Source organism: Cupressus sempervirens, chromosome 9 (genome assembly GCF_028749045.1).
Source record: "Cupressus sempervirens isolate cs-2001-9-10 chromosome 9, ASM2874904v1, whole genome shotgun sequence".
NCBI classification, from domain to species: Eukaryota; Viridiplantae; Streptophyta; class Pinopsida; order Cupressales; family Cupressaceae; genus Cupressus; species Cupressus sempervirens.
Window position 1 is genome coordinate 50,327,390 of NC_143126.1, and position 27,289 is coordinate 50,354,678.

The 27,289-nt window shown below is 36.3% G+C and overlaps 1 pseudogene; it reads left to right on the top strand.

Annotated features, from left to right (window-relative positions):
- Positions 1 to 286: 286 nt before the first annotated feature.
- LOC149537564 (uncharacterized) lies at positions 287 to 27,251 on the top strand (annotated as a pseudogene).
- The last annotated feature ends 38 nt before the right edge of the window (positions 27,252 to 27,289 follow it).

The following is a 27,289-nucleotide window of genomic DNA, read 5'->3' on the forward strand; positions in this document are numbered from 1 at the left end:
GACTCAACCGAGCTAGGTCGAGAGTAATGAAAGTCTTGTTCGATCACCGAGTCACAAGCTTCTATCGAACTAGTGAGTGGATGATAGTTTGTCACGTACTGCATCATTATGGTACCTAGCATTAATGGATAAATTTTCATCAAAAGGGCAAAAAATTGACTTCATTTTTCATCACGACTTCAGTGTACACAGAGTTAAGCGATTCTAGGTGCATCCAAGCAATTTCGAGCAAGTTTGCAGCGAAGAATTTGTTCAAAAAATAAATTCTATCATTTATCGAGCAGCAATGGCATCCGAAAGCAGCAGTAGCAGCAAGGTCAAAAGAGCATCTGAGATGTTGGTAAAAGGTGTGGAATGGAAAGCACCTAACTTCAAGATAGTGCCAGCAGTTGCAGAATCTCTGGTCCCTAATGGAACTCAATCACAAATTCCTCCCAAGGTACTCCTAATTAATGATATTTGCACTCATTTTTAGTGTTATGTTCAAGAGATTGGAACCCTAGAGATGGATAGTGCCTTAGGAGAGATGTGTGTTGATGGTTCGTTGAAACCCAAGCATAAGCACTTAGAAGCCAAAGGATTAAATCATATCCCGCATATGCCAAGGAGCTTTCAGATTAAGTGGATTAGTTACATTCTCATTCGTGTGCACAATGGACAATTATGGTTAGAGCAGCCTGTATTGATCACTAATAAAATGATTCACAAGGTTACAGATCTTCCCATACTGAGCAAAGCCAAATCTACCAAAACCCTAGGTTGAGATGAACTTCAAAAGATAACCCTAGCCAAGTGGGACGATAGAGGTTTAAAGATTAGCACTATATTTGACGTTGAATTAAGGTTTGGTATTCATGTCATTGCCCGCAAGATTTACAGCTCTAGTCGTTTGAACAGTGTGCCGTGCGAGGCAGTTGATTTAGCATATAAGGTTGTGAAGAAAAACTTAGAATTTGATCTGTCAGAGTTAATGTTGAAGCAATTAAACAAGAATATGGACAGTATTAGGACATCAAAGAACAACCCTTGCAAATTTGGTTCTTTGTTGACATGTCTTTCTTTTATGTACAAAATTTTTTCCCATCAAAAGGTTTTGTTGTATGGAGAAAAGATGTTTCAATTTTGTATCAAATAAATGAATTCATTGCAAAAATGGGTATAAATTTTGATAGCATTATGGATGAATACTCTAAAGATTTCAAGGAAAAGATGAACAACAGGTTTAGGATTCCTCCCAAACTTGTTGAGGATTACAAAGATAATGTATGTTTTATGGTTGACTGTGATAGAGTTTATATTTAGGCAGTCAAGCCCAGAGTTGCATGGGTGAAACCTCTTCCATGTGAGGTTAATATTGATGAAACTAGAGACATCATTGAAGTACTGGTAAATGAACCAGTAGATCCAAAGCTACTAGTTTTTGGAACATATGATGAAGCTAAAGCCCGAATTGAGCTTGAAATCAAGCTACCCTAGGCTATTAGCAAAGGAAAAAGGAAGGTAGCCAAGTTGAAAATTGCAAGTGCTTCTCTAATGCTTACTAAGGGTAAAGGTGAAGATATTGAGGAATCTGAAGAAGAAGAAGAACATGAATCTGAAAAGGAGGCAGAGCCAGTGAAGAAGAAGGGTAGGGTAATCATTACCAAGCCACCCAAGGCCTCCACAGTTGTATTTGCTAGGAGATCCAAAAAGAAAGGTGGGACTGAAGTTGTGTTCAGCAAGCCCCCACTTACCTTCCTGGAAAGGTTGAAACAGTTGGAAGAAGGAGCGAGCATCACAAATTTCAAGGCCCTAAAATTTGAAACAAGGACTGATGCTGAAAAGATGCAGATTGAGGAGTTGGTACTCAACAAAATGGGAAAATGGAAATATTCCCCTGATCAGATTGCTCCTCAAATTTTTGATGAATTGTTAGCCAAATTAAAGCCAAGGTGGGAATCTATTGTACAGACAACAAAAGACATCTATGAGCAATCACTGAGGCAATTGCTCCCAAATCTTTCAAATGCAGAAGTGAAAGCAACCATGAAAGAAAATGAAGGTAAAATGATGATTAGATTCCATACATGTTTGATCTTAATCAAAGATATTGAGCATGTTGTTAGAGATGCAACAAACATGTGGAAGAACATCTATCATCTGCATAAACCCAATGATGATCCAGTAGAGATTAAGGATGATGATGATGATAGTAATGATAAAGAAGAAGATAAAACACCTTGTGTTACCATTGATGTTGAGGAATGTCAAGAATTGATGAAGGATGATGATGAAGAGAAAGAGGAAGAAGTTGAAGAGGAAAACAAGGAAGAAGATGAAGAAAGCAATCTAATGAGAATAGCAGCACAAGTCATTGCTTCCCTTCCTCATTCTCCACCTAAGACTGCTGCATCATCAGGGTTGGAGTTAGTTTTAGTAAGTGTGATTGCAACCACTTCAGATATATCATCTGCACAATCATTATTTGCTACCTCATAGCTCCAGGTATCTGCAATGGAAGTGTCTACCGCTTCATCTACCGAGCTGCAACCCTCTTCATCAGCTCTTGAGTCATCTACATCAGCAGTGTGTGAGGCATCCAGTTCCACTATTGTGTCAACTTCTTCAGTAACATGTATAGTAAGTTTACCATCATGTTCAACAGTTTTTTCTACCACAACTTTAATAGCACCAACTTTTGTTATAGTTAGTTCTTCAGTTGTAAGTACTCCAGTTTGTACACCACCTATTGTTACTTCATTTTTGGGAAGCACATCAGTTTTGGATATAGTTAGCTCTTCTTTTAGTTTTCCTACAGTTGGACCCATTCAAGTTTTTATTGCAAGTCCAACAATTTCTTCTATTGTTTTCATTTCTAAGTCCAAGGAAGTAAGCTCTGAAGTAAAACCAAGGACTCCTCTAAAACTTCTGCTTACTAGGAAGGAAATTGATGAAGAAATTGATTTGGACAAAGAAATTATCATTCCCAAGTTGGATCTGGACACTGCCATAGTTGATGAAATGAGACTAGTCAGTAAGCTTTTGGAGCCAAAAGCAAGGCAGAAGCAACTAAGAGTTGAGAGAGATAGAGAGTTTACAATAATTGAAAATGCTAAAAATATAATAACTGAGGCTATAGGTGTTGATGTGGACTCATCACAACACATTTTCCTAAAATTGGAAGAAGCTATAAATAAGTTCAATGAAGATACTTTTGGCCAATAAAAGTTAATCGAGAAGGTAGAGAAAAGATTTGATAATAAGGTGCTTGAGCACATTGCTATTAACCAAGTAGAGTTATCTTCAATTTTGAGAAATCTTGAACAATCTTTCACCAATGTAACATCACTTTTTGGAAAGCTTTGTGATGTTACTGAGTTTACCAAGGAAATCAAGGAAAAATTAAGATTGATGTAGATTTGAAGGCAAGTGCTCAAAGGCTACAACTTGACCCTAGTTCAAGCTCAGCACATCACATCAAGGTGAGATTTTTGTCCGAAATGCAGGCATAATTACTAAGAGAGGAAGCCAGGATCATATCCACACTAATTGATATACAAAACATGATCCTTCTAGTTATGGACTCAGTGTAGAAACACATTGCATATTCAAAGACATTGGTCTAGGATAACAATTTATCCATAGCAGATCATATGATTGAACTTTCTGCAGAAGTCCAAGTGGCACTCTCCACCTACAAAATTTTGCAAGACAACTGGGATAAGACATTGGTTCTTATTGTCAAGGTACACTCTGAATTTCTCTCACATTTTGGTATCTCTTTTTGAATCTATTGTATAACTCTTTGGCATCATTGTCAAAAAGGGGGAGTGAGAGATAGTAAGAGATGATAAGAGACTCGTGGAGAGAATAAGGGAGAAAATAGATTGATATATGTACAAAGTAAGGCTATGTATATATTATTCCATATGTATGGGGGAGATATGTATGTACAACAGCTTAACAAAGATCAATTTTGAAAAATCAAGAAATCAGTATGTCAATGTACATAACTCTTGGCTCATAAGTGTTTTTGTCACTAATGCCAAAGGGGGAGATTGTTGGCATTATGTTACATTTGTCATTAGTGACAACACTTATTCAATCCTATAGGGTTACCGAGCTCATCACTCAATCTACAATTTATACTGAGCAATCCAGTGTTAACCATGTTTCTCAATTCACACCGAGCATTCCTGAAGCTATCGAGTGAGTGTGCAGTCCAGCAATGTTTACCGAGCATACAGTGTTCACCTAGCAGATAGTGGTCACCAAGCTTCACAGTATCTACCGAGTTATTAGTTTGTGTGATGTGAAGCTAATGTCTACCAAGTGATGGATGTATAATGTTTATTGAGTAAACGAAGGATTCAATATCTACTGAGTCTCTGGTGGTTACCGAGTTTGAAGCTACATTGTGTGATTAGTATGGACTGAGCTTTTATTTCTACCAAGTGCATGACAATGCTGAGTAATGCAGTGGATGCCGAGTATTAGAAGTTCACCGAGTCAGCTTTAGAACCTAAGTTTTCTACTATTTGGACAACTCAGTAATATTTTGTTCACTTGTGTTTTAGCTGACCTTGTATTTGAAAATATTGTAATGGTATACATGTAATGTATTGTATCATTTGCAATGGATGCATGAGTATGATCAAGGAATGGAAATGTGATATTTTGAGAAGAGTGAATGCGAATCAACAACAGAGCAGAATATACAGCAAGGTCATCAAGGAGCAGTAAAGTTATATCAGTCACAAGAGGTGATTTGTACTTCAAGGATCTAATTAGCAATCAAGTTATAAGTCAGATCCACTATTTCATCTTGACAAGTGAATCAGTTTTCCAAATCCTTTAACAGGGTAGACTTAACAGTCTTGGTTTAAATCTCTTAACAGAGTGCATACTTCATTGTATGTTTGCAAAAACCTCTAACAAAGTGGATCTGGCAGTCCAAATTGCTCTTAACAGGGCAGATCATCAGAAGTGGTCAATGTAAGCTCTAATAGGCCAACTTTATATTGCAGTAGTGAAGTTTTGTGGGTATCATCCCCACCCCAATTTTAATTTCTATTTGGAAGGTTTCCACGTCACCAAAATATTGTGTTCATGTATTATTAATGTTTATCTTTTCTTATGCATGCAGTAGATTAGATGAATGAATGGCGAATGGATTAAGTGTTGAAATTAATTTAAAGTTTTAGAGGTTACTGATTCACCCCTCCCCTATCAGTAACCTAGCTAGTCTTGATTATTTCCAACATGTACCACTCCTTGTCATTACCTATTTAGTTCACACACACACACACACACACACACACACACACACACACACACACACACACACACACAGTGTGTGTGTGTGTGTGTGTGTGTGTGTGTGTGTGTGTGTGTGCATGGTCGTCTCTTATGTTAGATGCAAGTACCAAACATTGAATTCCTTGATTTGCTAGGATAAGTGTGCCCTATTACAATACTCAAATGGTAAGAATGGGAAGATAATGATCAGGTCCAATCCTAGCCATAGCCCAAAGACTTGTCTTGCAAGGAGAACTTGTAATTGACTATTTACCCCTTTTGAAACCCATGAGTCTTTCATACATATGTGGTTTGACTTTTGCTTTAGTTGATTTTCCTTATGCACTTTTTGTGGTTGGACTTTGTGATTTGCCTAATAGACTAGTTATTTATGATACTTGGATTGATCGTTGATATTGATTTATTAAAGTTTATTTTATTTTATTTTATTTTATTTTATTTCATGAAAAAATGTTAAATAGGACGATGTTTCATCATTGGAATTATATGGATTTTTTGTTAAATTAAAATATTTAATTTAAAAGTCCTAATTTAGAAAAACTACATTAAAAGATTTTAGAAATTAAATATTAAATACTGTGTAGCATTATTATTTAATTAATAAAAATTTAAAACAATTTTGTGGCATTTAAATAATGCGCTTAAGTTATCTTTAAATATTTATTTCAATTGGTAACAGGCCGAAGCCAAGATTAATTATTATGTATTGTGATTAATTGTTATTATTTTTGTTAAGCGTGAGTAGATTCAAAACCAAGACCTCTCTAATAAGAGGCTCATAATTTTTTAATTTTTTTTATTGGTAAACAACCAAGGCCTTGATATAAGAAGCTCATAATTTATCGTTGCATTGTAAGCTCTTTCTTTTTTCTTTTTTCTTTTTTCTTGTTTTTTAAAAAGAGGTAAAAACTTTATTGAACTTTAGAACAAAAAATTACAAAATAGCAAAGGGCCAAAGCCCCAGGAACCACCCGAGACCACACAAACACAAGAACTAGATCATCCCTCCCTAATTCCACTTACATCCTCAATAAGAATCCTCTCCAATTCCTAACATAAATCGCAAGGCATTTGCTCCCATTCATCAATCTTCCCCACTTCTAAATTTTTAGATGCCCATTTTGCCAGACTATCAACTGCCCTATTCCACTCCCTTGGAATATGGGCATAAGACACTAAATCCATCAAAGAGATAACCTGTAATATCATAGACAACTGCCAGCTAACATTCAAGATCTTCCTCTCAAGGAGAAGATTAACCAGAACCTAAGAGTTAGATTCACAAATCACCTTACGCCACCCAAGAGCATAAGCCCACTTCAAAGCATATAGGATAGCCAAACCTTCCATCATATTAATAGTTTGCATCCCTTTATTAGTCGAGAAGATCAAAACCACTAATCCAGAAGAATCCCTACCAATCTTGCCAATCCTAGTTGGACCTAGATTGCCCTTAGAAGAGCCATCTGTATTAATTTTCAAAAAACTAGCCAGAGGGAGTAGCCATCTCCCCATCCTTTGAACTTTTTGCTTCGCACATCTGCCTCTCCTGACACAAGCTAATGCTAGAGATATCCCCTATATTCCCAACCTATCGACCATATCAGTATCACTTTTCTCAAGTGGCAAGACAATATGACTCTTAGTTTTAACAGTATCTCAGATCATTCTCAGAATTTTAAGCCAAACCTATTGAATCTCCAATTTTTCACCTTGAAAGATTCTTCTATTTCTTTCCAACCAAACTTGCCATAGTAGAAAGATAGGTCCAACATACCAAACATCCTGCAAGAAGGGAGCCAAGGCTAGGGGTCTCCCAAGACTCATCCAAAACTTTTCCAGGGAGGAGGCATGAATGCATGGGTGCCTCCAAACACCCCACCAGAAATGCCAGAGCTGTAGGGTGAAAGAGCAATGAAAGAACAAATGCGTAGAGTCTTCCTCCCCACTACTATAGAGAACACACCATGAAGGGCCAGAAAAACCCCTCTTCTGGATATTGTCCCAAGTCAAGCATCTATTCCATACCAAAGTCCAAATAAAGCAGTTACACTTTGGCCAAGAAAACTTATTCCAAACTTTCTTCCACCATTGAACCTCCCCCCCCCCCCAAACAAGTTGCTAGAAGAGCAACTCTTGATACCCAGAATGAACAGTGTAAGCACCCTTGGGGTTAGGGGACCAGGCCAATACATCATCATCCATAAGGGTGTTACAGTTTTAGCCATAAACAATGTAATGTAGTTCCACGCACTTCATTTCCAAACCTAAAATTGGTCATTCCTCTGGGTTCTTCCATCTTGCCTCCACCATCTACCCCTAAAGGGAAAAGGACTTAAAGTCGCTCACCTTTGACCATCTAGCTTCACAAAACCTTTGAGACAATATGCACAAATGAGGATATTAATCAACCATGGGAGGGTAGCCATCCCAAGCATCATGCCAGAAATGTGCCTCTGACCCACTCTTGCATATCCAGAAAAGGCCACCTTTAATGAGTGTAACCCCTTTCTTGAGGGTATTCCAAATCACTGAACCCTTCCTAAACAAGCTATACCAAGGGATATCTTTCTGGGGGATCCCTAGAAAGCACTTCTGAGTCAAAATTCTAGCCCATACCTAGTCCTATTCCACACACCATCGCCAACACAATTTGGCTGCTAGAGCAGTACCAATTAGCATTGATTGTCGTAATCCAAGACCACCAAACTGTTTTGGGCTACATACAACCTCCCATTTAATAAGGCTCGATTTAATTGAAGATAAACTACCAACCCATAAAAACTATCTTGCTAAGGAATCTAGGTCCCTAAAAAAACTCAACGACACCACCTGAATCATACACCTATAAAGAGGAAGATCCTGAACCACAAATTGGAGCAATTGGACCCGACCCGCAAAGGATAGCCATCGATGGGTCCAATGAGTGACTTTGACATGGAACTTATCCAGAATGATCTGCCAAGAATCCTTAGACTATCTGCCCACTAAGATAGGAATCCCAAGGTAGAGCAATGGAAGACTCCCAATTTGAAATCTGAGAACATGAGCAACTCTCCTTTGAATAAATGGCGGAGTGTTGAAGAAAAAAATGGAAGACTTGCCTTTGTTAATTAGCTGGCCTGAAGTAGCAAGATAGACATCTAGCACCTTGTGCATATTAGAATCCTCCTAAATGGTAGCCATGCCCATCAAAGCCATATCATCCACAAGCTATAGGTGTGATTCAACAAGAAGGCCCCTACCCCATTGCCAGCCCTAAATGAAGCCCCCTTCTACATTCCTTTTTATCAACCTTCCCAAACCTTTTACTAGAAGAAGAAATAAGTAAGGAGAAAGGGGGTCGCCTTGCTGCAGACCCTGAGAGGCACCAAAAAGATTAGAATGCTCCCCATTAATCAAAATTGAGAAAGAAGTCAAAGTCACACAGACCAAACCCAACAAATCCATTCCTCCTCAAAACCAAAGGCCCCCAAAACTTTTTGGAGGAATGACCAACGAACTCTGTCATAAGCCTTAGCCATGTCCAGCTTGATGAACATAGCCTTGTCTTTAGAGCTGGCCATGGAATGAATAGTCTCAGTAGCTTCCACCACCCCATCCAAGATCTAGCGTCCTGCCACAAAGCCACTTTGTTCTTCAGAAATTAGCATTGGCAACCACTTTTTTTAACCTATCAACAATCAACTTAGATATAATTTTATAAACAACATTGCAAAGAGAGATAGGGCAAAAGTGACTTAATTGTTCAACCCCTTCCCCCTTGGGAATGAGAGCAAGGAAGGTAGAGTTTAGGGCCCAAAGCATCTAATTTCTTCTAGGATTCTTGAACAACTACTAGTAAATCTATTTTGATAATGTCCCAAAATTCCTGGAAGAACTCAATCGGAAAGCCACCAGGACCAGGAGCTTTTCCTTTTTTCATCTGGAAAATAGTCCTCTCTAGCTCCTCCAAAGATATGGAAAGCATAAGATGCTCTTTCATTTCCAAAGAAACCAAAGAAGGAATACAAGAAAGGACTTGAGCTTCTTCAATCGAGTCCCCCTCCAAATCCTCCCTAAATAAAGAAGCAAAATACTGCACAGCTTCATTGGAAATATCCTGAGAAGAAGAGAGAACCTCCCCCCTATCTGTCACCAAAGTTGATATAGAATTACTATGTCATCTGGCCTTCATCAAATTGAAGAAGAGAGTAGTATTCTTATCCCCCTCTTGAAGCCATTCAATCTGAGCTTTCTATTTCCAAAAGATTTCCTCCCTCAACTCCCATTCCTCCACAATTTTAAAAGCCCTAGCTTCCTCTCACAACAAATACTCTGACACCCCATCCTCCCTAATCATCCTCGTAATATCATTCAACTCAACTTGGGTTGCATTTTCTGCATGGAAAATATTTCCAAAGCATTGTCAATTCCACCGTTTGAGCTAATACTTAACATATTGGAGGAGTTTAGCAAAAGTGTACATTGTTGTACCAAAGGCAGGTCTACCATCCTTCCACCAATTAGCCACACACTCATACAGGTTCGGGTCCCTCAACCACATGAGCTGGAATTTGAAAGGTGGCTTCTGAGGCAACAACCGAGTAGAAGAAATAGCTAGCTTAATGGGCCAATGATCCAAATCTCTCCAATCTAATATCTCATAACTCGAAGACCACAATCCGCCCACCCAAAAACAAGAAACCAAGAACCGATCAAGGCGTTCAACAATGCAATTGTCTCCACCCTTCTATTATTCCAAGTGAATTGACCATTGCTAGGCTTGACATCCACAAGATTGAGAGCTGATATATTATCCCAAAATAACACAGAAGAGGGCTTAAGTCTTGTAGATAAATCAAGAATAGCATTAAAGTCTCAAACAATAATCCATGGCAAGTAAGGAAATCGGCTATGAACAAAATGAATATTATTCCATACATGAAGCTTACCTTGGAAATCAATGGGAGCATAGAAATTGGAGAAAAAAAAAGATTCTCCTAACTCATGGCACAGAGAGACCATGGATAAGGAGGATCTAAAGGATATCCACCACAATGGTTGAATCTTTCATGGTTTCTAGAGACATGCCACACCCCCCCGAAGATCCCTGAGCTCCAACGCACTAACATTGACCATTCTTCCACAATTTAGGTGCCATACTCATCATGCCCTCAACAAAAACTTTGGTCTCTTGAAGAAAAATAACATTAGGAGAATGACTTCTAACCAATTCCTGAACAACTTTTTGTCTAGGGCTGCTATTGAAGCCCCTTACATTCCATGAAATAATGATCATTTTGGAGGAGTTGAAATGTGGGAATCCAAGGTCTTTATAGATCATGACTCCACCAAAGTCTCCCCTATCATCTTAATCTTACCCAAGTCCTTCTTATGTCCACTTTTACCGCTTTTCTTTGAAACCCCCTTCTTGCCATCCTTTTGAAGAATACCCAGATGAGGAGAAGACTTTCCATGCTTATCCATATCCAAAACAACAGTCTATGCAGGAGGAGCAGTGCCCTCTCCTCCTTGTCCCAATTCAACAATTGACTCTATAATCATCTAAGCACCTCCCTGCCCATCAGTGACCATAGGCATGGTAGATTCCACATGTGAAGCAAGAATAAGAATGGAAGAGGCAATATCTAGGATGAAATCTAGCACGAATTGATCTACATTGGTAAATCGAGGATTAACTTCTTGCTAACCCAACTCATCCAAGACCTCAAATCTATTAAATGTATCCTCATCTTATCTCTCCCTTAGAGTCCTCTTTTGACCTCTATTTTAGTTATGATCCTTAACCTGAACAAAACCCTCAACATCCATACTCTCACCGAAAATAGGCTTCTTCCCTTTATCAGTACCAGAAGTGTTACGAGGAGGAGGCAGAGCCTGCTACTGTACTGTATTGGCCTTCAAGCATCTATGCATTAGGTGGCCATATTCATGACAAAGGCGGCATAAAAAAGGGAGGGTCTCATAATCCAATTGTTGCACCCAAGAATGTGAGCCTGCACACATTTCCACCACATCTGGAAATGGTCTACTCAAATCTAGTTCCCCACAAATTTGGGAAAAAGTCATTACTTTCTTACTAAGGGTTTGTGTTGAAGGCCCCACTGGCTTCTCGAGCATCGAAGCAAGCATATGAAGAACATCCTCCCAACAACATTCTATTGGAAATCTAGGTAACCAAACCCACACTAGAACCCGATTTGGAAGCTCCTTAGAGGAATTAAATCTTGCATGCCATGGCTTGAAAAATAGCCCAACTTGGTTGTAAAAATAGGGCCCGCCCTCAAACACCCTATTGCGATTAGCTAGGCAAATGAATGTGACCATGAAAAAGTTATTTGCAAGCAATGTGACCTCCATTTCACCCTCTGATTCCCAAATTCTCCGAGCCCAATTTTCCAAAAATTAAAGAGATACTCTTAATCCCAAAAATTTAGAATATAGCGAGCACTTAGAATAGTATTCAACATCCTCAACAATCATATCAAAAGGGATTACTAGTTTTGGGTCTTTCTTTGCATCATTCAAGGCAATCGTTAATCTTTGTTATCCAGGATCCACCATGCGAGCTCGAATCTGTAGCTCCTAAAATTTGATAAAAGAGGGCATTATCGAACACCCTCACCCCCTGTCCCGATGGATGTAATACCATTGCATCATGCAGATATATATCAAGTGCAACCCTAGAAGGCTCACCCCAAGACATAGCCTCACAATAGCCTGGACTATCCATTGCTAGGAAACTCTACCCAGGCACCTCCAAGAAAGAATAATCCTGCAGCTACCTGCAGGAGGGTGACCAAAAATGGCTCAGACCAGCGTCTAAGTCCACGTATGCTACCAATTTTCTCCCCCACACTACCAAACACTTCCCCCCACATATGCATGCACAAAAAAAACAAAAACAAGCTAGGGCACGGCTGCCCTAGCTCGACTTCGAAATGTAGAGCACCGCCATCATTTCTAGTCATCCTTGTAAAACTTTCCTATAAGCTCTTTTAAATAATAAATAAATGTATTTTTTTCATGAATTTACTTTATATAATAAAGTTGAGAAATAAATAAATAATAATAAACAAAATTTTTAATTAGTGTGCTTGAAAGGAATAATTAAATAAAATAATTACAAATTTAGAGGTGGTGGAGATGGAAACCCTAAAAGGTAATTAGAGTTCTATATTAGAGAGTTTTCGGGTCATTATTACACACAAAGGCTTTGGGGAGAAAATTTTGGATTTGGGAGAAGAATAAATTTCTAACAGCTTGAAGAGTTTCCTTTCAGTAAGGGTTTTCAACAGGTTACCAAATTTTTGGTATCAACATGAGGTAGAGTTTGAAAAAAAAATAAGGTTGAATATTTTATTTGAAAGGATTTGTTTGCTCTTTGCTTGATTGGGTATTTGAAATTATGTTTGTCATTTTGATCATTTTGTCCATATCTGATTAAAAGAAAAATTAGTTTCCCATTTGTTTACAGAAGAAAATATGGATAAGAAAATGAATTTCGATGGCAGGGTTTAATTAAGATTTTAAAATAGATTGAATTGTCATTTTTAATTTAAATATCTTTGTATTCATTTTAATAATAATAATACCAAGAGATCACTTGAAAAAGTTATCCTCTAGATTTGTACCTGCAATCAATTATATATATATATATATATATATATATATATATATATATATATATATTATTACATTAAATTTAATAAATAAAAAATTAGAGGGGGGTTACCCGGCCACCCTCCCTCCTTGTTGTGAATGCTACAAGGTAGTGTGCATAGCTGCCTTGGCCGTATGCACCCCTCCCTAGTGGAGGCCGTGTGCGCCCTTCTGAGTTGTGGTCGCAGTATGATTATTTTTAATATTATGTTTTATTATTATTAAAGAATATTATATTAATTAGATATTACTTTTTTTTATTTTTTAAAAATATAGTTTTAATAAATATATATTATTATAGTTTAATTATTAAATTGTTAATATAATATATTTTTTAACATATATTTAATGAAATTATTTGGTGATTTAAAAAGTGTTTGGATTATATTTTTAGTTAATTTAAATGAAGATTTGCTAAGCTTGGAAAATTACTTATATTAGATTAATGATGAGTTTAAAAAAGGATTCATTCATTCTTAAAAATATAGTAAGATTTAAATGTCATTATCTTTCTGATGAAGTTGGGTAATTAAATCACATCGAGTTAATCTCATTGGCTTATGACATGTAATTTTGTTTGTGAGTGATACTTTAAATGAATTTGTGTATTGAGCTTGTAGGGACAATACTCGATCTTAAAACCTATACAACATGATGATTTAAAAGATGTTCTTTTTGCCAAATCCAAATAGATGTGTTTAACCATGCGACTTGTTTATCTGTGGTTCTCTTCTGGTATTTTCTTGTAGTCTTATGTCAATCTTTTATGATGGTTATAGCAATTTCTCTTTTTGATAATAGCAATTTCTCTTTTTGCTCCTCAAGAATGTCTTACTTATGGATCTAGGAATTCCAACTTCCATAGTCTTTTGCTTCTCTCTTTCTGTGATAGGTGTTTGCATGTATGTGATTCTTGGGAGCTGTGGGGTTGATCTTTCATCAACTTCAACATGGCATTAAAGTGACAGATCTTCACGCCCCTATTCTATTCTTGAGAGATTTGACATTGGTTTTTAGGTATGAGCTTTCAACAGGATTTTTATTGGATATGGCGGGTCACTAATTTTCGAGGCACTTTGAGTAAAAGTGAACATCACAGTTAAGCTCAGAGCACTCAAAAACCCCCATTTCTATATAAAATACATCCAATATGGACATTGTTGAAATCAAAGGCAATTTTTTTTTGCACCCAAGTCATTTTGACCTAGACATGCAAAACGAGGCAATAATTTCATTTTTTGGGGAACGATGCCAAACCTACGATTTGTATGGGAGCACATGTCTTGTAATTTGTTTTTGGAAGCAAATTTTTTTTAAGGAGTACACATTTTTTGTGGGCACCATTTATGTTTGTGAAGTTGTAGACGAACCTGCATTTGCATTGCCATGTACCCATACCATGCACAATGCTTTCAAGAAAAGAGAACATTTCTATTGGAGTCGACACCCCTTTTGGTGGGCATTTCCAATTAGTGCTCCATTTTTTCTCTTGTGTTCTTGCCTTGCTCAAGAATCACGCCTTGTTTTTGGCACCTCTTTCCATCCGTTCATATAGTCTATGGGTTTCTGGCTACGTCTCTAGTGTGCATCTCCATGGTTTTTACACCCTTTCAAGGTGATTTCTTATTAGAAGGAACGATATTTGGAGGTGTGCTCGACGTGGACTATGGTCTCTATATGCTCAACACAAGGTGATTTGGTGCTTTGTGGTGAGTTGGCGTCAATTATGGAGTTGCTTTTAAATAATGTGTGAGATTTTGTTGGTGGTCTCCATGTCTCCCATTTCTACTTGCACCACCATGAATTTTGGTGGTCCACCAACATTTGGCCAATCCATGCCACTTTTTGGTCAAAACACCCCTGCAACCTTTGAACAAACTCCAAATGTTTTTGGCCAGATGACACCTGCATTTGGAAGTAATTTGTTTTCAAATAGTTCAACATCGATAATATCATAATGAAAACTAGTAGGCCTTACATAGACCACACCTTCCCTGTTTGGTGGATTCCAAAATTCTACTCCTACATAGGCACAACGTGGTGCATTTTCCTTTGAGAATGGGGAGTTTATCCAAGGAAGTGGATGAGATATGGGAGCAGTTGCGATGTGAGGCAAAGGAAGACATGTTTTATTTGTTGGCCCCAAGCATTCCAATAAGCTCTTAATGTACATGGTACACACATCGTCCACCAAGCATAAACATTCTTTCCAATAGTCTTCTTTAGCAATTTTGTAGCCATTTTGGGCAATCTTAGTGCCTTGTCCCATCATATTAGTTTTCCCAACTCCAAGTCACCTTTGCCAAAGTCTTGGAGATGCATAATTTTGGGACCATGTGTTTGTTTGTTCACCACCAGTGACTACGCCTTAGATTGCGGTTCATCTCTATTGGCAGATTTGGTTATCTATGTACTCATTGGTTTTGTTGCATTTGTTGGCATTGATGTTGGTTTTCCAACCTTTATGAACAAACGACACTTTTTCATTTTAGTGCATGGCAGCTCCATATTTGCTCCACACATTTTTTGGCATCCCCATTAGTAAAAAGCTAATCCTGGGCCCATTATGTGTGTCATTAGCCACACCAAATCTAGAATGACTAGGAGGTATTTTATAGTAGACCCCAAGTCATCGGTTAGGAATAGACACATCAGTAGATTGTTCAGCTTTGTGTGGCTTAGTTGGCTCTTTCAACTATTTTTAAGCTTATCATGTCTAACTTCCTCAGGCTTTCGCACATCCTCCTATTGATTTTTGGTGGTAGGAGTTTGTTGGTTGCAACTTTATTCATACAAAGAATCATGTCAATTTATTGGTGTCAATTTCTCATTGGTGGGCATGATTCAAATTGGTTTGACCACCAGATTATTTTGGCACTGGCTCTTTTACCGACAACATTATTTTTTGTCTTATTTCTGGCAGTTGGACTTTTTCTCTAGTAGGGGTCATTTTATGACATTTTTTTTGCCTTGACAAATGTTTAACTGTCAAATTTGGGTTCATCACTTGCTGACATCAATGCCACATCAGCATTGCATCAACTTTCTTGTCACCTCCTTGAGTTCTATTTGGACCTACCTTCGTGTTCTTACTCATATCTTGCGCATATGGACTCTATTTTTTGAAAACAAGATATCGACGAAAAGTTGGATTTGAACCTATCATAGTGGTACAATTAGTTTTCAATTTTGATGCTTTTTTTATAGCTTTTTCTATTATCAAAGTTAGGGGTACAATTTTACACTCTAGGGGACATATCTTGAGCATCTAATCTCTGATTTGGGAATTATTTATATCATTGGAAAGGTATTGCCAACCTCCTTTTAATGCTGATGTTTGTTTTTCTAGATTCTACTTTAGACACATTCTATTTAGTCTTCTGCATTTTTGCATTTTGGTGGATATCTTGGTTGTTTTAGGTTTGAGAATCGATTTAGTTGCTTTAGATGATTCGTCGTGACTTGTACTATCTTCTATATTAGTCTTATGTCTTTTATGGTCTATTTAGACATTATTTATATGAATTCTTGCAAACACATTGAGATAAAGTGCATAGTGCATCTGTATTTTTGTCTTAGTAGTTTTGCCTTGTTTTGCCTTCTCATTTGAGTAGTATCATCTGAGGGCACTCATACAAATTATTGTGTTCTTGGGATTCACCATATCTTGTGCCTTATTGTACATGCACTACTTTGATTAAAGTGCCATGGGGGGTTGATGTTTGTCTTTGTTTGTCATCTTTCTTTGTCCAATGAGTGTCCCTTCTGTGACATTAGCCACATGATGTGTCTAAGATTGATCACTTCAGTACACACGTATGTACTCTTTTGTGCATCTTGATCATGGTTCCTTGACATGCAATTCTTTTGGCCTGCTTTTCTAGTTGCCTATCACCTCACCCTTGTAACATTAGGGGAGTTCTTCAATTGTTTCTCATGCTTCCTTGGTTTGATTGATCAACTCTTCAAGCTTTGGTGTTTCATGTCATTTGTATATTCGAGTTTAGTTATTTACCTTTGTGTGCCTCCTGATTTGATGCAAATTATAGTCTTCTCTACCTGGTCAAGTTTTATTTCATTGGAGGTTCTTCATATCAATAATTACTTTTGATAGAGTTTGCAGCTTCTACATGCTTCAACAGTGTTCTTCATGATCATCTTTTGATCCTATCTTCTAGGGCATTCCCTAGTTTGGAGGCTTCTTTAGTCATTCACTAGTTTCTTTTAGCATGTTTTCCATCTCTTTTTGGAGTAGGGTTTTTCCCATGTGGTTTTCTCTGTTTCTCATCTTTTTAGAGATTTGGTTGTGCTTGGGTACCTAATCAGGCTTTGTTTATCTATACCCAAATCTACTTTCAGTAGTAGTTTCTAGGCTTTTAGCTACTCCCTAAGTTTATCTTAAGAGGGGGTGTTAAAGTAATTAGATATTTCCTAATTAACTCTAGTTTGATTAAGCTAAACTTTAGGCATCTAATAATTAATTCTTTTATTAATTATTATGATGCAACCTAGGTTAGACCTTTTTTGGGTTTCGATCTCCTTTATAAGGATGATCTTTCTTTGTAATTATTAACTAATTCATTAACTTTTGATAATAACAATTTCTCTTTTTGATCATCAAGAATATCTCATCTATGGATTTGGGAATTCCAACCACTATAGCATTTTGCTTCTCTCTTTTTGTGATAGGTATTTGCATGCAAGTGATTCTTGGGAGCTGTGGGGTTGATCTTTCATCAACTTCAATAATTTCTATCTCCTTTTACACATTTAGTATGAGGGGTAGAGAGAGAGAGGTGTTTGCATGGGGTGGGAGTATGCTAGCAACTATGTACTTAGAGTTGAGAAGACTTCTACATATTATAGACATAACTTGACAATGTGTACGGTCTTATATGTATGGTTGTTCAAGAATTTCACATGCACTAGGCCAACAAGAGTTCTAGTGGCATTAGAGTAGAGGTTTCCTAGAGTGTATTCATATCTTCTTATTGAGATGCAGCAGTTTAGAGAAACACTATTTTGGAGATTTAGATTCGATTGAATGCAAGGAGATGAGATAGTATGGATACCATACTTCCAGATGGAGGAGTGGCTTAAGACTACATACCATATGAGATATTCATAGAGAAGGATATTCCTAGAGGGACGATAGATTCATGTGATCATGTTGTACTACTATGATCAAGTATGGAGGTAGTTTGGCTTATAGTAGGATGTCCTAAGTGTAGTGCCATAGTAATTGCAGCTCGTGAGATATATTCAAAGACTTGGAGCCATACATCATCCTATAGTACCTAATATCATTTCTAGTGATACAAAGGAGGAAGAGGATGTTATGGTGAGAACAAATATATATGTTGGTTAAATAGAGGAATACATCTGCTACTGACTAGAAAGGGAGTGAAACACATCTTCCCATTAGAATACCCTATAGGAAATCCAAGTCCATTCTACAAAGCATGTAGAGGAGCTAGCAGAGAGGAGGACGAGGTAGTAGGAGAGGATGGAAAGATGGAGGGAAAGGATCAACCACCGTATGATGAAGGAGATAAGGATATCCTCGAGCCAAAGGAGAGAGGAGATGAGAGACAACAACCCCCAATAGAGGATGCAACTACAAAGGAAAGAATAGAGGAGATACCTCCATTGGATCATGTGATGTATGAGGAGCTAGAGTTTACTATTATTGTACCATTACAATTACGATGACCGCACTCTTAGAGTGATACCCCACTCCCATGACCGAGGTAATGAATATGCAGAGAGATTACTCAATCCATTCCCCCACATTCAGTACCATAGAGAGATATAGAGTAGCTTGAAGGAGAGACAAGTAAAGTGTAATAAAATAGATGATGGATGTAGATTAGAAATTGTTTAAAGAATGATATATTGATGATAAAATATGGTTTAATTACATTGACAAAGAGAGTGGAGGATCTTTGTGAGTGCGACCCCAAAGGACCTAACTATAGATTTGAGGATACCACCTACCCATCCGCACAAGGTAAGAAGACATCGAGGTCTAGGAAGACACTCAATTATCTTTGCTTATGTCACTGCAAGCTAAGATCGAGACAAGAGAATAAGGAGAGATTGTAGTGTCATATAGGGAAGTTGGAGACAGGGCTATGAGTAATGCAAAAGCATATATGTGACTGTTTCTTATCCAAGAGCTATACCCACAATATTGCATCCCACAGGCCATCCTCCTCTCACCATAGACGAGAGAGATCAGAGAATCATCACCCAATGGAGCATTGAGATAGATAAAGATAAATGGACAAATGATATAGTAAAGGCATATTTTGTATGATGCCTTCATGTACACCAACTTTTCATGATATATGAGAGACATTATTATTCCTAGGATTAATGATTGATTAATTACATAATAATAACAATAATGGAGAAAATAAAATACTAATGTTTCTAAAGTAATATTTGAGTAAGATAAATATTACATGTTAATAAAGCATAATAAAATGTTCTTTTAGGAGAGACATAAGTAGAAGAGAATGAACAAAATCAACATAATAACGACGAAGATGCATAATATTAATAGGTTCCTTAAGGGGAACATCGTCCATATCAACAACTTTATAGGCACCAAAACCATAGACTTCAATAACCACAAAAGGACCTAACCAATTGGGATTGAATTTCCCTTTTTTTATCAAGTAATGCATTCATTTGATTTTCATAAAGATCAAGATCACCCAAAGGAAAATATCATTTGAGTAATCTTTTGTTATGGCACTTTTGAAGAGATTTATGGTAGGCTCGTATATGTTCCAACACATTAATTCATTATTCATCTATCATTTCTAATTATTGCAAACATTGTTCTCTAAAAGTGTTCCAATCAATAATCCCATCGAAAGATACTCTAAGAGAATGAATTTATAATTCTAAAGGCATAACAACATTGACACTATACACAAGGTTATAAGGGGAAGTACTTGGTGTAGTATGATTTCTAGTCCTACAAGCCCATAAAGCATATGTTAACTATGTATGTCAATCTTTTCCATACTTATTCACTATTTTACGTAAGATATGCTCAATGACTTCATTAAATGCTTTAGCTTAACCATTAGATTGGGTATAATAAGGCATAGAGAAACACTGATGAATTTGATATTTCCCTATGAACTTCTTAACTTCTTTACTCTTGAAAGAGGTACAATCATCATAAATAATAGTAGAAGGTATACCAAATTAATAAATGATATTTTGAAGGATAAAATCACAAACAACTTATGCTATAGTAGAGCAAAGAGGGAAATAATTAGTAATTGTCAAGATATATGTATGTCCTTGTAAATAAGGAGGAGAAATCATTCCAATAAGATCTCGAGCCCAAATGCTTAAGGTTAGGAGCCCAACTAAGTGCGAAGCGCAATAACATGAGCATGAATACGATTACCATGTTGTTGACATTGCAAACATTTGTTGACAAAAGAAAAATAATCTTGTTCCATTATATTCCAATAATATCCCATTCTCAATAATTTGTTTAGGAATGACTTTCCACCAAAATGTCCATCACAAGACGCAACATGATCTTCTTGTAAAGCAATCATAATTTTGTTATTTCCTAGACACCTTAGTAAATGGTCATCGTAAGATCTTTTATATAGATTATCAACCAAGATGATATATCGAAAAAAAAAATTTCTCATATGATTATGAGTATTACAAGAGGAATATTATGAAAATGTTCCATCTTTCAAGTGCTAGAAGATATTAGAAAACCACTCGTCAAAATGTAAATTATAATTCTGAGCTACTACAAGACCAATATTTGAAACAGCATGTTCCAGGAGAGTATGAATAGTGAATTGAAAATCCTCATTATCATCAAGACATAAGAGAGATGTTGCACTAGACATTGCATCATCATGTCTATTATCCTTTCTAGAAACCAATTGAAAAACATAAGATGAAAAATTAGATAGTAAATCAAGAGCCAATGCCTGGTATCTTGTCATGTTATCATTCTTAGCTTGATATAAACCTTTTATTTGTCGCAGGATGAATTGCGAGTCACAAAAAAATTCAATTTCTTGATTTAATGGGATAAGGATTCACGTAATCCAAAAATAAGAGCTTCATATTCCAGAATATTATTTGTGCATTAAAAAGTGAGTCTATGTGAAAGAGGGACAATTTTTTAGGAGGAATGAGAATCACACCTGCACTAGCACCATTTTTACACCTAGATCCATCAAAATAAATCTTCCAAACATCATAATTATCGATAGATAATATTTTTGCATTGGGAAAATAAATAGGAGTGATAATTGTATGTGAGGAAGTAGTCTTAGCTAAGCAATCAGTTTAGGCTTGCCATTTAACAATTTTTTTGAGGTATAAATTTCAAGTCAAATTATGTCACAAGAATCACTCGTTTTGTAAGATGTCCAAAAAAATCCATTTTGAGAAAAGGGATGCTTTAAAGGATCAAATTTCACTATCACATTGACTTCTACATTAAGAAGATAATGTCAAGGTTTCCGACATGCAAAAAGTAAGGCAAATGTTGCTTCCCTATATTTGTATATCGCATTTCATAATCAATCAAAGCACAACTTATGTTATAAATAGTATTCTCTTTACCATGATCATCATGTTGAATAAGAACAATACTTAATGAAGTCAAAGAAGATGATTTATAAAGGTAAAAATTATTATCAAGTTGTGTGTTGGGACTCAAAATTGAAGCCCTGATTTTGAGTACCATTCTAAAAATTAAGCCCTATGAGCACATTCAATGCATATGTAGCTAGATGTCATCTTGAGGCCTAAGAGGTGTTTTATGTTTCTAAGATCTTGCATTCAGTATATCCATGCATCCCATGAAGATAAATTATCATTCCAAGTCATTTTGTGGAGTTTCATTTTGAGCAATGTCCAAATCTGCATTTTTGCCCAAGTGTCAAACAACGGCAAGTAGCCTAGTTTGTAATTGAACATCTTGTGCCTAAAAATGTTTCATGACTCAACCCTTTGGAAGTGTTTAATATGCATATTAGAGAACATATGTTTCATATTTCAAGTCATTTTGACATGTTTTGAATAGGTTTTGAATCTCTTAAAGTCGGTTGTTTACTAATGTCATGCTAATGCAAATTGTTCAGAATTCTGGGAGGCCCTGTTTGACTAGTTATAATTTTGACCCAGTTGACCAAAATGAGAAAATTCCTTTTGCATTGCATTCTAGAGGTTATATAGATGATATGTTCTATATTTGAGCCTATGATAAATGCATTTGGTCAATTTTCAAATGCAATTCTATATGCAATTTGTAATGTTTTACTGGTGTCAAGAAATGCAGATTTATTAGTAGCCCTATTTGGGATGTCATAACTTTGAATCTATAATTACCTAAATCAAATGGATTGTTCCACTATGTTCTACTCTAAAAATTCTTTAAGTGTGTTAGTTTTCAAGTCTTCAAGAATCTGTCTGCACACTTTCCCAAGTCCATTCCATTTGAGAAAATCACTTTTATGGTACTATCCCTAGTTCTGCAAATCTGAGTAGCCCACTTTGACCATTCGCCCAATTATTTGTCATGAGCCCAAATCCCAAATTTATACTCTCCTCATGACAATGAACTAATGCCCTAGTTTACATGCTCCTAAGTGTCAATTTGACCTATTTTCAAAGCCAAAACCAAATGCATTTTATGGTTTTCTAACATGTTTGTTTGCAGGCAGTTTCAAGTGAGCAACTTTGATGGTCGATATTTCTTGACCTAGGTGTTGTAATGGCATGAGATCTGATAGGGTGAAAGAACATGGAACAAATAATCAGCTTGTCTAATTTCAAGGTTCACTCAAGTGTTTCAGTCAATTTTAAAAGTCAATCTCAAAGGCTCCCAGGCAGAAAGTTACAATTTGCAAATAAGTGGTAAAGTGAATTTTAATGATGTTTTAGTGGTCAAATTCAATTTTAATTAGTGCTAAATGCTCATTGGATCATTTTGAGAATTCAAGTGTTTGAGTTTGATTTTTTTTAGCTGGACCCACTTTGGGGCTTGACTGAAATCATCTGACAAGAACTTGTAAGGATTAAAAAATATGCACAAGATGTTTGTTTCAAAATGCACATCATCATTTCATTTTGAAAATGGGTATGTGGTATTATACAAACAATCAATACTAGAGGGGCTTAAAAAGACCAAGGAAGGCCCAAGTTTTATACCTATCAAGTGCCACGTTTTAGTGAAAGGACCAAACATTGAATATGAATAGGGACAAACTATCTGTTGGGTTTATGATTTATTTCCATTAACTAGGAAGACATCTTGATGATGGGAAATAAAATGTATTGGAGCAAAACTGTTGAAGAATGATCGAGTGTATGTGTTCATTAATTTTTTTGGAATGTTCCAAATGTCACATGGGGAGTGCAAAAATGTGCACAAATGGTAGCCATTGTTGAGAGTCGTGGTGAAGGATGAGCCTACATGCTACAAGGCTTTTTCCCGCATGGTAATGAATGAGGTAAATAGAGGAATCACCAAATATGCCTTGGTTTTCAATGTGAATAGACAAGGGACATGATCATAACTGCTGGATGAGGATGATCTAGATGATTTTTCCATTTGAATGAAACTTAGTAGTACTATTTGGGACTTTGTCCTCCTAGTGACTGTGTCTCTATTTGCAATCTTTAGTAGTTCCATACTTGCAACAAGGAAAACCACGATAGGAGCAATGTCCTCATTGCACCCTAACCTCTTGAAGGACAACTGCATGGAAATCCTACAAACCGACCCCTTCTTCTTCCCCTACACCAAAAACTCCATCAAAAATCCCATGAAGTGGATAACTGGTGGTTACTCTACGCAAAACTAATGGAGAAGGTAGTGTTTCTCGTCATGACCTACAAAGGAGCACCTGATGTGGAGCACTTTTTTTTCGAAGGGGAAGTCTGAATATTTTATCCCACATTGAGTGGGTAGAGGCAAATTTTAATGTTTAAATACTTTTGTACACAATTCTATAGTGTCTTAAAAGACCCTTGTATTTTGTAAGCCAAAGATTTCTCGTGTGGGGCCCATGGTTGGTTGAAGGATAAAGTGAGAAATTTTTACAATGTGGCATGATGATGTGGCCCGATGACCTACTAGAATGATAACAAGTGGCAGCACGGTACCAAATCACATAGTGACACATGGCAAGAGGCTTTCAAGCTTGGCACAAATACCAGGGCAATGAAGTGGCAAGGTTTGATAGGTATCACAATGTCGCTATGTCTCTAGTGACATGGTGGTGTTGAGATCTCATAGCGACATAGCAACAAGCTGACACATGGTAGAGAATAGTGAGGTGGAAATGATGATGTGGCAGTTTCACTAGGAGGGTATTACAATAAGTACGAGAGTTTTTATGAAGATAGATGTCTATTTACAAGGTGAATGGATAGTTAGATATCTTAATATATAAGTATATCTCAGGTATCCATGTGTATGTTTTTGACTTAGTTTATGCCCAATGGATAAGGAACTAATCAGCTAGGAGATTGCATGTGTTTTTTGTTGCATACTTGGGTTGTGTTGATATATTCAACATCATTAATCAAAATATTTTCCCTTTCATGTAGAAGAGTTGAAAAGTGTTACCCTCGCTCAGCTTGTGGATTTCATAGAATTGCAATTTGCTACTGCACATCTTTGTTATTGCATAAGTACAGGAAAAACAAGGGTCTTATTTTCTTTGTTTAGATTTAGTTGTATGCTTTTAACACTGGTACCATATGAAGAATCTATAGGTACACCCGCCTAGTTTTTGCAGAGCCTGAAGTAGAAGAAGGATCTAGCCTTATAGTTGGCCCGATGTCTGAAAGGATATGTTGTAGATGGGAAGTAGCTACACCTAGATGTCTTTTTTTCTCATTGGGATATTTGAAACATGACATTTTAAAACACTAACATTATGCAGGCTTCAAGACAGGGGGATTAGTAAGATAATCCTTAAATTGTTGAAATGATTGTGTAGATTCACTATTCCAAGAGAAATTAGAATCCTTTCTAAGAAAACAAGTGAAAGGAATAGTCCTATCTTCTAGGTTTGAAATAAATCATTGGATAGATTGATCTTCCCTTGTAAACTTTGAAGTCGTGATATACTCTTAGGAGGAGGCATATTCACAAAAGCCTATGTCTTTTTAGTGTCTACTTTAATACCATGATGAGAAATAATAAACCCAAGAAATTTCCTAATGTATACCCTAAAGACACATTTGCGATGATTCAAATGCATATTGTAGCTTCATATTTGTTCAAAGATCTTTCTTGAGATCTCAAATAATCTTCACATTTAACTAATTTAGCAAGAATGTCACCAACATATTCATCAAGGATCTTATGCATATAATCATGAAATTTAAGAGTCATAAAACATTGATAGGTTTCACCAACATTCTTTAATCCAAAAGACATCATGACCCAACAAAATGTTCCCTGAGGCATTATAAATGTGGTCTTATTTTGATCTTTGAGAGGAATAAATATTAGATTATAGCCAAAAAAAAATCTATCCATGTGTTAGCCCCCACATGGACCCCTATTAAAATTTTTCAAAATGTGAACCTTCTCCATCTTAGTCCCTACTTGAGTTGTATACCTCAGTTCTATTTGGGCCTTGAACCTAACTGAACCAAGTTCAAAATGGTTCATATGGTTTGACGAGTTGAATGTTGCAGGTAGTCCAGTGCTTTCAAAGGTTCAAGAAGGTTCATAGGTACATGTAGGTGCATTTGAGTGCGAAGTGGTTCAGAATAGTTCATAACAATTCAAAGAGGCTCACAGGTTCAATAAGGGAAAAAGTTCAATGATCTGAAGGTATAAGTTCAAAGTGAATGTTTAGGTTCAAGGTTCAAATGTAATGGCTCAAAGATATAGACTTGAAGCATAAAGTTACTATCAACTAGTTGGTTTGATGATATAGTTCAATGATTTAAATTTAGAAGTCTAGGTTTGTGTGTGTACATATTAGTCCATAGTGGTTCATGTTAGAAAATTACATGGAAGTTCCTTGAGGTTCAAGGGAGCTCTCAAGGTTTAAACATATGAACACCCATCATTTCATTGAACCACTTTGAATAGAGTTCAAATTTGTTCAAAACATGATCATGCAAGTTCACTAAGGTTCTCACGAGTTCATTTTGGTTCAATACGACTCCCATAGATTCGATTGGTTCAAGATAGTTTCAACAAGTTCAAATCAATTTGAAAGTGCAGGCTAAGAACTGAAATTAAACAATTGAACAATTCAAAATTCAAGGACCTAGTCAAGAACAAAAGTTCAAATTCAAATATATATGCAGTCTACAAAAAATTATAGTAAAGAAAATTCAAATAACCTAGTTGAATTTAAGAAAGAGAGTGATGAATAAATTTTTGAATTAATCAATGGTCTTAAGCTTCTTTTATGAGAAGAAGATGGCAATTTCAATGCTTATCTTTTAAAAGCTGTAAAAAAATAACGAAGCAACAATGCTCTTATAAAATGATATTTTTGGGTTTGAAAATTCTAGGACATGAGAATTTTCTTATCATTTGTCTTAAAATGGCTTTAATATATTGGTGCCTGACTTATATCAAGGGAAACCTTGGCACAAAGACAAACATTGAAGAATAGTGAAGAAAGCATCTACCAACGAGAGTTGCAAGTGACATTGATACATTTGCAAAATGGATTTTAGATGAATGTTATGCAATTGGAATATCTAAGAAGTTAGATATTGTGATTTTTTATTTTGGAGGTGTTCACTTAGTTGAAACTCTTGCTAGAGATATACAATCTCATTTTGCTACAATAATTTTCTTTTATGAAACCAAAATAGATCCTTCCTTGACCGCTCAATCAAAAATACCACTATTGTTTATAATAGGCCGTAATGATCCATTATACCCTATTGAATGATTTCATAAAATGGATAGTCAAATGAAAAGATCTCAAGTCCTTGTTTATCCTGGTAGATATTATAGATTGGCTTGCCATTTAGAGTCTCCCAAGGAAGACAAAGATGTTGAACATGCATTCACCACTATGATTCACTGGATAGGAAGTAAAAAGCCACCTTCAATTGAATTAATATGGGAAACCATCAGTATTATTTATTCATTTTTCATATCAACTACTTTGGGGGTGGATGATGCTTCTTCACTTCAAGTATATGGATCAATTGACAATGTGCAGAAAGTTAAACTTAAAAAAATACAAGTTTGCAGAGACAAAAAAAACCAACCATATCATGGGGTGGCATAACTTGCAATTCCACCATTACATCTCACTGCCTTTTAAAT